Raw genomic sequence first — 16,909 nt, 5'->3', positions numbered from 1 at the left:
GATCTCTATCCAAAGTGTCCAAACTGTCTATCGAAAGCCTCTGGGGATCTCTGGTTTCAGTTCAGAGTCTCTGGCCCTTCTGAGTTCAAATAGCCCAAAAGACGTCATTTCTTCTTGTCAGGCCTGGTCTACACTAGGATTTGAATTCGAATTTAGCAGCGTTAATTCAAATTAACCATGCACCCGTCCACACCAGGAAGCCATTTAATTCGACATAGAGGGTTCTTTAGTTTGAATTCTGTACTCCTCTCCGACGAGGGGAGTAGCGCTAAATTCGACATGGCTATGTTGAATTAGGCTATGTGTGGATGCAAATCGAACTTAGTAGCTCCGGGAGCTATCCCACAGTGCACCACTCTGTTGACGCTCTGGACAGCAGTCCGAGCTTGGATGTTCTGACCAGCCACACAGGAAAAGCCCCGGGAAAATTTGAATTCCTTTTCCTGTCTGGCCAGTTTGAATCTCATGTCCTGGTTGGACATCGGGGTGAGCTCAGCAGCACCGGCAAAGATGCAGAGCTCTCCAGCAGAGGAGTTCATGTAATCTCTGAATAGAAAGAGGGACCCAGCATAGACTGACCGGGAAGTCTTGGATCTGATCAGTGTGTGGGGCGAGGAGTCTGTGCTTTCGGAGCTGCGCTCCAACAAACGGAATGCAAAGACCTACGGGAAGGTCTCCAAAGCCATGAGAGACAGAGGATACAGGCGGGATGCAATGCAGCGCCGTGTGAAAATCAAGGACCCCAGACAAGGCTACCAAAAAATCAAAGCGGCAAACGGACGCTACGGAGCCTGCCACCACTGCCCCACCAGTGACCATGGACTCTGACGATGGGACAGTGTCGACGGCCAGTTCCTCGGCGATGTTCGCAGACGGGAAAGATGAGGAAGGGTTTGTGGAGGACGAGGCAAGCGACAGCGCTTACAACGCTGGTTTCCCCGACAGCCAGGAGCTCTTCATCACCCTCACGGAGAGCCCCTACCAACCCTCCCCGGCCGTTAACCTGGACCCTGAATCAGGGGAAGGATCAGTCGGTAAGTGCTTTAAACATGCAAACTTTTATTATTAATGGAACAGGAAACTGAACTATGTGAAAGGGAGGTCTATATATATGGGGATAGAACAGAAATCCTCCTGGGAGATCTCCATGAAGCTCTCCTGGAGGTAATCGAAAAGCCTCCGCAGGAGGTTCCTGGGGATAGCTGCCTTATTGGGTGCTCCGTGGTAGCACACTTTTCTGCGCCAGGCTTTCATGAGGTACTCAGGGAGCATTGCCTCCCCGAGCACGGCTGCATAGGCCCCTGGTTTGTGCTGGCTTTCACGCAGCATGCGCTCTCTATCTCCTTCAGTGACCGTCCTCAGGGTGATCTCGCTCGGTGACTCCTGCATCTAATTAGGAAAATTACCGTAATGTTACGCCTGGTCCAAAGTATTTTTAAAAATCTCCGGACAGACGGCGTAGCAGAGAGTCAGCACGCTGCTGCGTGACAAGCGTAACGGAAAGCCAAAGAATCAAATGGACACTCATGGAGGTGGGGGGGGGGACTGAGGACGCAAGCTATCCCTCAGTTCCCGCTGTGTCTGAAAATCATTTGCATTCTTGGCTGAGCTCCAAATGCTTCTAGGGTCAAACACAGGGTCCGCGGTGGTTCAGGGCATAGCTCGTCAATGTACAGCCACCCCCCCACCCCCAGAAGGAAGAGGGAAAGAAATCGTCTCTTGACTCTTGTAAATGTCACCCTATGTATACTGAATGCTGCTGGTAGACACGATGCTGCGGCATGCTATGGTAGCATCCTTGCCCCCCCTTCCCCGCCTCATGGGTGACTGATGGTGCAAAATGACTGGTACCCGTCCTCATCATCAGCCTTGCGGTAGATGGTGTAGTGCAATAGGACTGCTACCTGTCCTCGTCATCAGCCCATAAGTAGACGGCCTGCTAACCGTCTTCATCATAGCAACAGGGGGCTGAGCTCCATCAGCCCCCGCCCTTCATGTGTAAAGAAAAGATTCTGTACTGCCTGGACTATCATAGCAGCTGGAGGCTGCCTTACCCTCATTTCATTTCCCTAACAAGTCACTGTTTCTTATTCCTGCATTCCTTATTAGTTCAGCATACAAAATGGGGGACACTACAACGGTAGCCCAGGAAGGCTGGAGGAGGAGGGAAGGAACAGGTAGGGTTGTTGCAGGGGCACCCCCTGTGAATGGCACGCAGCTCGTCATTCCTGCGGGATCTGACACAGAGCGGCTGTGCTCTGTAGTTCTCTGATACACTGCAACCCTAGTACAGTTGCCCCATATTCTAGGCAGGACTGTTTCTATTTTTAGATACCATAAAGGAGGGATTGACTCCGGGAGTCATTCCCAGTTTTGTCTTTTGCGCCCCCGGCTGATCTCGGCCAGGGGCACCTATGACAGCAGCAGAAGGTGTAGTGCAATAGGACAGCTACCCGTCATCACCTTGCCAATTTACATTGGCGTGGTTGATGGTGCAATATGGCTGATAACCATCTCTGCTGTCATGCAAAAGCAAATGAATGGTGCTGTGTAGCGCTGCTGAATCGCCTCTGTCCGCGGCATCTAGTACATATACGGTGACAGTGACAAAAGGCAAAACAGGCTCCATGGTTGCCACGCTATGGCGTCTGCCAGGGCAATCCAGGGAAAACGGGCTCGAAATGATTGTCTGGCGTTGCTTTCCCGGAGGAAGGAATGACTGACTCCATTTACCCAGAACCACCCGCGACAATGAAATTTGCACCATCAGGCACTGGGATCTCAACCCAGAAGTGCAAGGGTCGGGGGACACTGCGATGGGGTAGAACAGGGGCAGAGTTTATGCTTTCAGGATTGCCTGCTGCAGGAGTGCGGACGAGATAGTTGCTGTGCATGGTGTTGTTCACAGACACAGACTACACTGTGTTCATTGTTCGCAAAAATGTATCTTTGCAAGGAATTCACTCCCTTTTCCCCATCACACAGCTTCGACTGTCTCCAGACCTGCCCCAGCATCCCCCTCACAGAGGCTTGCAAAGATTAGGCGGCGAAAGAGAAAGACACGGGACAAGATGATCGCTGAAGTTATGGGGTGCTCCCAAGCCGAGGCGGACCAGCAGGGCCAGTGGAGGGAAACCCTCTCTCTGTACCAGCACTCACACAGCGAACGGGAGGAGAGGCGGCGTGAGGAAGACAAGCAGGCGACTCAAACGCTGCTTGGACTAATGAGGGAGCAAACGGACAAGCTCCGGCGCCTTGTGGATGTTCTGCAGGACCGCAGCCAGGAGGACAGAGCCCCCCTGCAGTGTATCTGCAACCGCCCTCCCCCGCCACAAAGTCCCATACCTCCCATCACCCAAAGTAACCAGAAGGAGTGGCGCCAGGGGCCGTGAAAACTGTCACTGCACCCCAGCAGAGTGCTCAAGTACCCAAAAGCTCTCATACCCTAATTTTTGAGAATTCCTTCCCTTCCCAGTTTCATCCCGTGACTGTCTGGTTAATTATTAAAAATACTTTGCTGTTAATTACTGTTTCCGTCATGCTTTTTTACAGAATGCTGCGTTTGAAGGGGTGGGTGGGGGTGGGGGAGGGGGTAGGGACTTTGCATAGGACAGTCACCTTTAGCAGGGTACAGAGACGGGGGCAGGATCAGCAGCAGGTCACACACACAGTGCAGTCAGTAGGCACCCTGGTCGGTATGGGCGGTGGTTTGCAGGTTCTTTGTTGATGGGGGGGGTACGTGACTTTGTAGCGGGGGAGGGGGGTTACAGATCTCATGCAACGGTCCCTGTCCTGGACCACAGAGCCACGCAGCAGAGGAATCTGTATCCATCCTCCCCCGCCACAAGGCCACATAGCCCCCGCACACAGAGTCCCAAAAAGGAGGGATGGAAGGCTCCGTTGTAACAACCAGTCCGGCACTGCAGACCGCTCTGGGAGCAGGAGCCTGTCAGTCCTCAAGTTTAGAGGTGGTCTTTACATCACCGCACACCCTACCCAGCACAGTCTGCGTCCCAGTTTCAACCCTTTAATGCAAAGTCATCAATAAAGAAACCTTTGTAAATTTACAGTGGAACATGTATTTTATTTTTAAACGTGTGTTGGAAGTGGGGGAAGCGGGGTGGACGGGGTATGTAACTGCAGATGCTAGTGTTAGGCCTGAATAAAGATGTAGCACAAAACCAGTTGTGCCAACCTGACTGAAGTTAAGCATCTAGAGGTTTCTGGGTAATCCCAGAGTGGAAAATACTGAGAAGCAGCATTGTCTCACAAAGCCCTGGGAAACAGTGAGATCAGTGAAGGGGCTGGGACCAGCTGTGTTATGTTAGAAACACTGTTTGAAGAACTGATAAGAAACACAAGTGCACTTGTCAATAAAGAACTTTTTATCGGACCTTGCTGGTGTTGCCTGTCTCTCTGCGGTCAGACAACGAACTTCGCTGTTGGGGTTAGAGTCCCCGACACTAGTCAACAGTAACTTGGTAAAGAAACAGGGGCAGGTTCAGCTTCTCTGTAAAGAAACTGAACAGTCACAGGTCACGCTGCTCGCTGCTCGCTGGTACTTGAAGAGTTCCTTGTTGCTGTGCAAGGCGCCTGCATAGGGCTTCACGAGGCAGGGTATTAGCGGGTATGCTGGGTCCCCGAGGATCACTATAGGCATCTGCACATCCCCAAGAGTTATTTTGTGGTGCGGGAAGAAACTACCTTCCTGCAGGCATCTAAACAGTCCAGAGTTCCTGAAAACACGCGCGTCATGAACTTTGCCTGGCCACCCGACATTGATGTTGGTAAAACGTCCCCCATGGTCCACCAGTGCTCGCAGCACCATTGAAAAGTAGCCCGATTTCTCAGCAGCTGACTGTGGAAGAGGTGGACGATAAGGTGCGAGGAGTTGTCAACAGCCATAACTGCAGCGGGCTCCGTGCTCGCAGTGCTGTGGCACCCGCACTGTCACTGAGCAGAAAAGTGCACGAACAGATTGCCTGCAGGCGCTTTCAGGGAGGGAGGGAGGGCGTGATTGACGGTTCAGTGATGACAGTTACCCAAAACCATCCTCAACACATTTTTCCCCCCAGCATGCATTGGGGGGAAATCCCAGAATTCCAATGGGCAACGGGGAGTGCGGGAACTGTGGGATAGCTTCCCACAGTGCACCGCTTCCAAAGTCGACGCTTGCCCCGTTACTGTGGACTCACACAGTCGAATTAGTGTATTTAGTGTGGATACACAAATTTGACTTCATAAGGTCGATTCCACAAATTCGACTTAAGTTGATTCGAAATAGTCTTGTAGTGTAGACATACCCTCAGGGTTTTTCATTTTCTTCCTCCAGATTTCAGGAGGCTGGATGTGTTCACATGCACGTCTCTTCTTTATGGGTGCGGGGACGAGAGCAACAAAGTGTTTTGTCCTCTGCTGTTCCACAATGGTTTGTCTGGTGTCTAAGGGCCTTCTTTTGCTGGGCAGGAAATAACCCCTCCTGTGGCAAACTCGTATTTCACACTTGTTCATGCTTGTCTCTGGCCTGTGGGTGTTTACCATTTCAGAGAAAACACGTAAATATCACCTTATAACATGGGGTATTCACATTATCAGTGTCAGAGAAAAACTCAGTTCTCACTTTCTGTTTGGGTACAGCAAAGTCAGATACTTTATTCTGTTTAGCAGCTACAGCAGGGAGAGAGTGCACTAGGATATAGGTTCTCCCCTTCCTAGACAGGTCTCTCAACAGGTAAACAATTACAGAAGCATTTATACTTTTGTTACAGACATTAATAAGCAACAGCTGCATTTTGTTTATACATAGGTCATCCTGATATCTTGTTTTTCTCACTTCTGAGACTCCAGTCCACATTTCGTATTATCTACACAAGATCGCAACAACTTCTCACACAGTTCTTTTCCACTCACCTCACACAATCCTCGCTTCTACAAATCTCACATTATTAGGGTTACAGCTAGCCTGACTCTTGCTAACAGACTGTCTTGCATTAAGATCCCCTACAAATCCCTATCAGTTATTTCTCTACTTCCACATCAGTGAGATTAATTCAGGAAGCATCATACAAGCATTTCATAGAGTCTAAACACTAAAAACATTCTTGTAAGTCCAAGGCCTTGTATACACTACACAATTTTGTTGGCAAAAGGCAGCTTTTATCAACAAAACAATGGAGGTCACGGTGTACACACTACAGGGTACTTCCCACCAACAATACTCTCCTGCTTTGCTGACAAAATAAAACCACCTCAATGAGAGCTGTAGAGCTTTTTGCATCAAAGTCAGCTTGACAAAGTGTCAGTGTGGACACTGCATTCATTATGTCGCTGTAACTGGCCTCCAGGAGGTATCCCACAATGCCCACCATGACCGCTCTGCTCAGTCTTGAACTCCGCTGCTCTGCATCCAGCTATAGAGGCACGCGCCTCGTCCCTTTCATAGCCCTAGGAAGTTCTGTAACTGCTCAGCCTGGAGAGCTCCCACTGCTACTGCCCAGCTGGATGGCTCTGCAGCAAACACACTCCTGTCTTGACTACAGGGTAGGGGGCGGATCTCCTGGGTCTGTGGGGAGAGGAGTCTGTGGTAGCACTCGGAGGGAATCATGGAATCAAAACATTATGGGGGAATCCTACTCTGCCCAGCCCTAGGAGGAAGGTGGAGGCTGAAGTTGGGGTGTCCCCCTCCCCATGCTGATCTACCAGTATCTGCTGAGCTGGGTTGGGGGGCAGGGGGACACCAGCTGTCTGTGCATCAGCTTCTGCCTCAGGATTGGTTGCTTCTGGCTGCTGTCTGAACTAAAAGAGACAGCGTGCGGTCACACTCACTCTCCCCCAGCTCACACTCTCTCTCACTCACTCACATACACACACATATACCCATACACTCCCTGTCACACACACACACTGCTGTGGGCTTCTTGTGTTAGTGATCAGGAATGTCAGCTGGTCATATTACTGAGCGCTACTTTAAAAGGTGATTTAAAATGTGTTACTTTTGGGCACACACAGCAATCGTTACAAGGCTCTTAGCACGGTGCAAATAAACAATGCCGGGTTCAGCACACGACAGCAACACATATTACTGTGGTTCAGGGTTAATATGCTCCTTCAAGGCATCCCTCAGCCCAATAGCCCCCTCACTGGGCTCCTCTTTTAGCCTTGTGTTCATAACACACAACACAATACTGAAGAGAAGTGCAGGATCCAGGCTTTCTGACAGAGATGGTTGGGTTGCAAGTTTCCTGGCCTCTGTTTGCCAGAAGCTGGGAATGGGCGACAGGAGATGGATCACCTGATGATGACCTGTTCTGTTCATTCCCTTTGGGGCACCTGGCATTGGCCACTGTCGGAAGAGAGAAGAACAGGCTAAATCAGGCCTGCACAACTCGTAAAGCAGCGAGGGCCATATTACTCCAAAGAAAACAGCTGAGGGCCAAACCCCCAGCCCCACCGAACCTCCCCGCAGTGCCGCCAAACCCCCAAACACAACACCCCCCTGTGCTGCCCAGCCCCCCAAAATATTCCCCCCCCAGGCCCTGCCCGCCCGGTGGGAACAAACAGCACTGCCCCACCGAAACAGCGATATTGAACCTTGGTAATATTGTATAGTGGGCCCCTAAGGCAGTGTAATTAAGGTAAAAGAAAAATGTCTTTTTGCTAGAGGTATCACAGAGGTCAGTGAGGGACCTGGCGCCATTGGCTGCAATGGAGCTACGGCTCATTTACACTCATCTAGCTCTAATCACAGAATCTCATGAGCTGGGATCTCGCTCATTCACGGCGATGACACTGAAACCAGCCCCCAGGGCCCTTGGGTGTGTTTTAAGCTAATGTTTGGAGGTTCTGCTGCATCGCAGGGAGCGTTTGCACAGATCGGGAGTGACGGGGCTGGGGAGGGTTTCCAATCCCCAAACCCTGACCCCGTGTGATGGGCATTGACCCCGCACTGGCACTAAGAGGGGTAACAGGAGCTGGAGAGCTTTCAGATTGGAATTCTTCAAGTTTGTGACCCCAGGGGCAGCCCAGCCTGTGAGGGGAACAGACTCTCTGGGGAGGTATCCAGGGTGATCATGGAGAAGGAGGGGGCCGCAGGGGCTGTGGCAAACAGGGGTCAGTGTTAGATACAGATAGAGGCGGCTCTAGACATTTTGCCGCCCCAAGCACGGAGGGTCCGCTGGTCCCGCGGCTTCGGTGGACCTCCCGCAGGCACGCTGCCAAAGGCACCCTGCCTGCTGCCCTAGCAGTGACCAGCAGAGCGTCCCCCGTGGCTTGCCGCCCCAGGCACGCACTTGGAGCCGCCCCTGGATACAGAAGAAGGTCACACCCAGCAGGGATCCCTGGAAGGAGCTAGGTGGTGAGGGGCAGATGTTACCAGGTAACATTCATCTTAGGAATTGGGGGGAATTGAGACTTCTGTGGGGGAAACTCCCTGCACCTCAGTACCTCCCCAAACCCCAACCCTGCACTGTGCTCACATGTTACCCAGTAGACAGCAGGGCCACTCTGTCTGGGATTCAACGGCTGCACTGGATCGCCCAGTCCACAGCAGAGATAAGGGACGGGTGGTCACTCCACTTAGACAAGGAACCTCTTTAGAGAGCAAATCCCTGACTTGAGAGAGGAATTTGTATCCTGTGGTGCTTTTGCTGCCAGGTGCTTGGAACATCAGGGTAGCACGTTGCTCTCCGATACAAATGGGCAGCAGGGCACCCTGGCATATTGGTGCCAGCAGGGGGGTGTTGTGAAATGATAGAAACCAAACCTGCTTCCGATAGAAACCATGACAGAGGAATCTAGGCGGCTGCAGGGTGGTCCTGACAGTGCCTAGCCAGGTCCTCAGTGCTGTGAGCTTCCCCCCAGCAGTGCCTGCTCTTTGCTGATCACGCCCACCATGGAGAATCTGAGAAGCAGGGAGTGGCTCTGACCAGAGAGAGGGGGTAAAGTTAAAGTGTTGGGGTATGTGACCTTGTGAGAATTTTCCATAATATTTTCTATGCAGACTGTGCATGCCTCAGGTTCCCCTATGTGTTGCATGGGTAACTAGGTGGTGGGAAAAGGTTGTTTACTCTTTGCAGAGACCCAGAGATCCAGGTGTGATTGATGCCTCACTGCTGGGCATGGGCCACCATGAGAAACAGGAGAACAAAGCACTAAAGAGGAGGCCAGGTGACATCTCCAGTACACACAGGTGTATGTCCCAGCATTTCCCTTCTCAGCTGTGATCTCCAGCTGGGCTCCTCCATTCGGGTGTTGGACTGCGCTGGGCTCTTGCTGCTTTTGGACAGAAGAATCTGTATCCCAAAACCAGCTCAGGCCCAGGAGCTGAGCACGTGAAGTTAACCCGCTCCCCTGGGAGATACGCTGTGTACCCGGGGTACTGAGAGAGCGTGGGGGCCGGCGGTTGAGCTAGAACAGAGGCAGAGGGGTCAGTGCAGAGGGAGGGCACAATAGAATAAAGAGAAGGGAGAAGGGGGCAGAGATGAGTCATGGAGAGATATGATCACAAACCAGCCTCATCTCACTACTGGCACCCTCCCCCACGCTGGGAAATACACCAGGGCACATAAACCACAGCCCGTCACTGTCTCTCTTTCTCCCTCTGGGATCTTTTCATAGATCCCAAGGCCAGAAGGGACCATTGTGATAATGGAGTCCGACCTCCTGTGTCACTCAGGCCCTAGGACTTCCCTGAACTAATTCCCATGTGACCTAGAGCAGATCTCTAAGAGAAGCATTGAGGCTTGATTCAGAAATCGCCAGCACTGGAGAATCCACCACAAACCCCGGGGAACTGTCCAAGTAGTTAATTCCCCTCACTGTTAAAATCTGTGCCTTATTTCCAGTCTGAATTTATCTAGCTCCAACTCCCAGGCATGTGATCCTGTTAGAGCTTTCTCCGTTAAACTGAAGAATGGTGGATTATCAAATTTGTTCCTCATGTAGGAACTGCTAGACCGTGATCAACTCCCCCCTTAACCTTCTCTTTGTTCCACTAAACACCTCCAGCTCCTGGAGTTTCTCATTATAAGATGGATCCACCCTCTATGCAGCTGGGGAAATTCCAGCCTCTCATCTGTGTACCATCACAGCCCCCATCCTTCAGCCTGCTCCCCCCAGATAACCCCCCACTGACCCGCAATCTGCTGTTTCCCGCTCCCGTGCACTGAGGAGATAGCGGGGTGGGTAGGACCCAGACTGTGCCGAGGTGCTACTCAGGGCCGGGGACAAGGGCAGGAGACCAGGAGAGAAGCTGCCTTTCCCACCGGGGATTAGAGGCATCAGGAGAAGAGCTGGGGTGGGAAGGGTCCCTTATGTGCCTGGGTAGCCCCAGCATACCCTCTCTGTCCATCCAGGGGAGCGGGTGAGGACATGTTGAGTGTGGGACGGTCCTTCATCAACCTGGCGCACCCCATGATCACCACACTCCGCATCCAATGGAAGTGGGGTGCAAAAAGTGGGGAGGGTTGTTGATGCAAATGGTTCAACCCCAAGATCCTCATTCCCATCAGGGTATTCACCCCACATTCTCCATCTGGGGGTAGAGGCAGAAGAGGGAGGAGAATCCGTCAGCCGACCATCAGACCTGCCTGTCAGTAGCTAGAAGACAAACAAGAGAAATGAGGAAGCTTGGTCGGATGTGGTAAAGGGAGGGGGGAGTTTTCCCACCCAACGTGTTTCCTCTGGAGTCTCAGCAAAACCTGTTTTTTATGTGCTGCTGTATCTTGCCCTCTGCCCTGAGTCCGTTGTGGGAGCCCAAAACTGGGTAGGGAGAGCTCCCCCCCCCTCCACACACAGCCCCATCCCGATGGCCCTCTGACCAGGGGGACTCAGTGTAATGGGAAGGTGGGTGCTCAGTCTCCACGGCCCGTCAATCTCTCATTTTCTCTGCTGAGGCCGCCACTGAGGGGCTGGGTAGCGCCCATGGAGACGGGGGCACCTTCTCCCCTGTGGCCTGGGCTGAGACCCGCCAAAGGGACCTCCAGGGAGGCATCAGCTGGGGTCACTCTTCTGCCTCCAGGAACGTGGCTCTGGACTGGAATTGCTGCTGCTGCTGGGGTAGCTTCCATGGGAGATTCCTGTGAATGGGGTGGCCTGACCCATGCAGCGGATGACACAGGGGCACCCAGGGTTCCCCGCTTCCTTGCAATTCCAAACATCATAGTGCGGGAGATGGGGGATCCCCACCCCCACTCCTGAGACCCACCCACCCCCACCACGAGCATCTCAGCAAGGACAAGAGATGCTGTTACCTACAGGGGCGCCGGCATGGGGAGAATCTGGAGAGAGCCTGGAAGAGAAGAGAAGAGAAGAGAAGAGAAGAGAAGAGAAGAGAAGAGAAGAGAAGAGAATAGGGGCTGAGAGCTCTGGCTAGGGGATGGGGGATGTAGGGCAGGTTGGGAGAGGAGTCTCCTGACAGAAAGACACACAGAGGGATGTGGGCTGAGGGAGGTCACTTACCCAGCAGAGGCAGAAGCAGAGTTAGCACCATGCTGAGCTGGTCGCTCTGGGGTGGGAGCTGGTTTCTCAGCTCAGCCACAAGCCCCATCTGGGTGCAAGGAGGGGGATGTGCTCCTCCCCTCTCATGGAGGCAGAGGAAGCCGCAGCCTCAGTCGCAGTCACCGCTCAGCTGTGCGTGTTGACAGGCAGCAGCATCTCAGGCAAGGAGGGGCTGAGGGCAGCTGACCACTTCCTGCCACCTTCTCTGAAGTTTGCTCCGGCTTTTGTACTTCAATACGGTGCTCATGGCGGCGGGGGGGGGGGGGCAGAGCAGCAGCCCCAGGGGGCTGGATCTTACAGGGGGGGCCCAGGGTCTCAGGTGGTGTAAAGGAACCTTCCATTAGTTACACTGGTTTACACCCACTGGGGAGCTATGGCCCATTGACCCCAGCTGGGGATCTGACTCATTCACAGTGATGACTCTGAAGCCAGGCCCCTGGTCCTGCTATGGACTTAGGGTGTGTTTTAAACCATTTGGTGGTTCTGCTGCATGACAGGGAGCTTTTGTAGTGATAGGGATTAACTGGGCTGGGGAGAGTTTCCAATCCCCAAACCCTGATCCCGTGTGATGGGTACAGCCGCACTGGCATTAGGAGAGGTAAGAGGAGCTGGAGCTTGGAGGAGCTTGGAAATGGAGCCCAGCTGGGGAAAGGCTGCCTGGTGAACAGAAAGGGAGGCAGCCCAGGAGATGTGGGGTCAGTGGGCAGAAGGTCTCCCATCTCTCTCTGGTCACTGGAGAGTGGAGGGAAGGGCTGGAGAGAAGCAGCTGTGCAGACAGCCCAGGGAGGGGCTGGGGAAAGGGGCTCAAGGAAAGCCAAGGTAGGAAGGAGTCTGGGAGGCACCTGTGAGGCATCTGAGGAAGCAGATTTCGACTGCTCACCCCAGGACTTGGGACTAGAGCCCAGAGAAGAGCGGCAGGGTTTGTGTTCCCCTCCTTGCTCCCAGGAATTGGGGAAGGGATCCCCTGACACAGAGAGCAGTCTGGGAGAAGGTCTGCAGCAGGAAAGTCCTAGGAGGCTTCGCTCTGCAGAGCCCAGGGAGGGATGAAGGGGCTACAGGGGTTGGGGAGCCTGGGGAGAGATGGAGAATTATGTTTATACGAGTTTAGTTTACTACCTTTTTCATTTATCCCCACACAGGAGCATCTTTAAAGTGATGTGGCTGGAAGGCTCCATCTTGAGAGGGAAATCACTGCTAGGCTTGAGCTGTGAAATGGTGGTCGGCCCCACCCCCAACAGGGTTGCGTTTTGATCAGGGGCGGCTCTAGGAATTTGGCCGCACCAAGCAGGGCACCACGCCGCAGGGGGCGCGCTGCTGGTCTCCGGTCCCGCGGCTCCGGGGGACCTCTTGCAGATGAGCCTGTGGAGGTTCCGCTGGTCCCGCGGCTCCAGTGGAGCATCCACAGGCATGACTGTGGAAGGTCCGCCGGAGCCGTCTGCTGCCCTCCCGGAAAAATACCACCCCACGCACGCGCTTGGCGCACTGGGGTCTGGAGCCGGCCCTGGTTTTGATAGGTTGCTTAGCGTTCATGGTTCCTAAAACCCTTTCACATCCCGTGGAGGTTTCTCAGATCTCACTCTTGGACCTTCCACCAGAGCTTCCCCCTCCAGGGAGGCTGAAATTCAAGGGGAGCGATTGCAGCACAAATGGGTCACCTTGTGGAGAGAATCCAAGGCACAGAATGAAGGGCCCCCTTCATTCGCAGAACATGCCCGTTACCTGGATCTAGAAGCAGAAGCAGGAGATGAGGAAGATGAGGCCGTTGATGAGGCAGAAGGAGCCACCCACCACCAGCTTCTGTACCCAGAGGAAGCTGCGAGCTGCAGAAGAGAGGAGAATCACAAGTGGAACCAGCAGCCAGTGGATGACACACAGAGAGGACCTTGTCGCCTGATGGTTAGTATATGAGCAGAGTGCAGGGCTGGGGTTCAGTGAGGTGCAGGGAGTTTCTCACTGTAAATCCTCCATCCCACTGTAGTTCCCAAGATGAATTTTACATGGTAACATCTGCCCCTCACCTCCCAGTGTTAGCCACAATAAATAAATAAATAAATAAAATTGGATGCATCCCGCCTATACCTTACCAAGGGCTCAAGGCGTGACCTGATCAATTTAGGAACCCCCACCCTTTTCCTTCTGAGTGCTCAGGCTATAGGGCTCCTATTCTTATCTATGGGGCTTTGGAAGAAACTTTGTCAATTTAAGATGGGGGAGCCTTACCTCCACTCCTGAGACCCACCCACCCCCACCATGAGCATCTCAGCAAGGACAAGAGATGCTGTTACCTACAGGGGACACCAGCATGGGGAGAATCTGGAGAGAGGCTGGAAGAGAAGAGAAGAGAAGAGAAGAGAAGAGAAGAGGGGCTGAGAGCTCTGGGTAGGGTATGGGGGATGTGGGGCAGAGTGGGGGAGGAGTCTCCTGACAGAAAGACACACAGAGGGTTGTGGGCCGAGGGAGGTCACTTACCCAGCAGAGGCAGAAGCAGAGTTAGCGCCATGCTGAGCTGGTCGCTCTGGGGTGGGAGCTGGTTTCTCAGATCAGCCACTGGCCGAGTCTGGGTGCAAGGAGGGGGATGGGCCCCTCCCCTCTCATGGAGGCAGAGGAAGCCACAGGCTCATTTGCAGTCACTGCTCAGCTGGGCGGCTGGACAGGCAGCAGTATCTCAGGCAAGGAGGGGCTGAGGGCAGCTGACCACTTCCTGCCACCTTCTCTGATGTTTGCTCTGGCTTTTGTACTTTAATACAGTGCTCATGGGGGGGCCAGAGCAGAAGCCCCAGGGAGCTGGATCTTACAGGGGGGCCCAGGGTCTCAGGTGGTGTAAAGGAACCTTCCATTAGTTACACTGGTTTACACCCACTGGGGAGCTAAGGCCCATTGACCCCAGCTTGGGATCTCACTCATTCACAGTGATGACTCTGAAGCCAGGCCCCTCGTCCTGCTATGGACTTAGGGTGTATTTTAAACCATTTGGCGGTTCTGCTGCATGACAGGGAGCTTTTGTAGTGATAGGGATTAACTGGGCTGGGGAGAGTTTCCAATCCCCAAACCCTGATCCCATGTGATGGGTACAGCCGCACTGGCATTAGGAGAGGTAAGAGGAGCTGGAGCTTAGAGGAGCTTGGAAATGGAGTCCAGCTGGGGAAAGGCTGCCTGGTGAACAGAAAGGGAGGCAGCACAGGAGATGTGGGGTCAGTGGGCAGAAGGTCTCCCATCTCTCTCTGGTCACTGGAGAGTGGAGGGAAGGACTGGAGAGAAGCAGCTGTGCAGACAGCCCAGGGAGGGGCTGGGGAAAGGGGCTCAAGGAAAGCCAAGGTAGGAAGGGGTCTGGGAGGCACCTGTGAGGCATCTGAGGAAGCAGATTTTGACTGCTCACCCCAGGTCTTGGGACTAGAGCCCAGAGAAGAGCGGCAGGGTTTGGGTTCCCCTCCTTGCTCCCAGGAATTGAGGAAGGGATCCCCTGACACAGAGAGCAGTCTGGGAGAAGGTCTGCAGCAGGAAAGTCCTAGGAGACTTCGCTCTGCAGAGCCCAGGGAGGGATGAAGGGGCTACAGGGGTGGGGGAGCCTGGGGAGAGATGGAGAATTATGTTTATACGAGTTTAGTTTACTGCCTTTTTCATTTATCCCCACACGGGAGCATCTTTAAAGTGATGTGGCTGGAAGGCTCCATCTTGAGAGGGAAAACACTGCTAGGCTTGAGCTGTGAAACAGCGGTCGTGCCCCACCCCCAACAGGGTTGCATTTTGATAGGTTGCTGGAGCGTTCATGGTTCCTAACACCCTTTCACATCCCGTGGAGGTTTCTCAGATCTCACTCTTGGACCTTCCACCAGAGATTCCCCCTCCAGGGAGGCTGAAATTCAAGGGGAGCGATTGCAGCACCAATGGGTCACCTTGTGGAGAGAATCCAAGGCACAGAATGAAGGGCCCCCTTTATTCCCAGAACATGCCCGTTACCTGGATCTAGAAGCAGAAGCAGGTGATGAGGAAGATGAGGCCGTTGATGAGGCAGAAGGAGCCACCCACCACCAGCTTCTGTACGCAGAGGAAGCTGCGAGCTGCAGAAGAGAGGAGAATCACAAGTGGAACTGGCAGCCAGTGGATGCCACACAGAGAGGACCTTGTCGCCTGATGGTTAGTATATGAGCAGAGTGCAGGGCTGGGGTTCAGTGAGGTGCAGGGAGTTTCTCACTATAAATCCTCCATCCCACTGTAGTTCCCAAGATGAATTTTACATGGTAACATCTGCCCCTCACCTCCCAGTGTTAGCCACAATAAATAAATAAATAAATAAAATTGGATGCACCCCGCCTATACCTTACCAAGGGCTCAAGGCGTGACCCGATCAATTTAGGAACCCCCACCCTTTTCCTTCCGAGTGCTCAGGATATAGGGCACCTATTCTTATCTATGGGTCTCTGGAAGAAACCTTGTCAATTTAAGTCCCCGCCCTTTTCCTTGGGGATTAGGGCTTTACGGGTCTGCAGAACCCTTTTTTCAGTGAGGTCCTTACACAGCTGCACTCTAAACATTTATTTATTAGCAGCACACATGGAATACATATACCAAGCAAATTTCTTATGCTCACCACTTCCAATATACAGACAAAATTCATGCAGTGGCCAGTCAGGATTGTCTCGTCTGGGGGTTCCGGCGATGCCTTTGCACATCGTGGTCCTGCAGAGAGGTCAGAGTTCTAGCAGCTTGATGGTAAATTCCAGTCCAGAGATGGTTCCCAAAGAGCATTGTTTTTTTGTTACATTATATAGGTAAAACCAGCTACCTCCTTTAACTATACTAAACCTATCACATTATTCAGTACCCCTCGGTAACAAAATTTAATGAATCATGCACTGTATTTTCTCCTCCCTGATCAACTCTTTTTACATTTTATCTTGCATGCCCAAATTTTAACTTATTTATGACCTTCTGTGTTTGTGCAGACGGTCAGCATAAATTCACTGGTCAAAGCTTATTTTATTTATTTTACCAATGTTGGGGGATGTTTTGTTTCCCAAGCACCTGTGTGTCTCTACTTTACAACCGTTGGTGTTATACCTCCTGTTAGAGGCATTGCTGAGGTGGGGGCAGCTTAGCATCAGTGAAACATTTCCCCCTTAATTGTAGTGGTAAAATCCCTACCTTTCGCCCAAGGCTGGTTCAGTATGGGGTAAGTTAAATCTCAGGCCCTTCCAGAGATTCCTGCCGGGTGTGACCCTTCTTCTGTATCTAACTCTGACCCTTGTTTTCCAGACCCCGCTGTGGCCCCGTCCCTCTCCCTGAGCCCTGATCTCCTTGGGTACCACCCTAGAGAGCCTGTTCCATGCACATGCTGGGCTGTCCCTGGGGTCCCAACATTTCTGTATTCTGATTCGACATGGTGGGGGGATGCAACATGTCAGCTGGGGGCTCA

The sequence above is a fragment of the Mauremys reevesii genome, linkage group 13 (genome assembly GCF_016161935.1).
Source record: "Mauremys reevesii isolate NIE-2019 linkage group 13, ASM1616193v1, whole genome shotgun sequence".
In the NCBI taxonomy this organism is placed as follows: domain Eukaryota; kingdom Metazoa; phylum Chordata; order Testudines; family Geoemydidae; genus Mauremys; species Mauremys reevesii.
The sequence above is the reverse complement of the archived record's forward strand: the minus strand, read 5'-3'. Positions refer to the sequence as shown.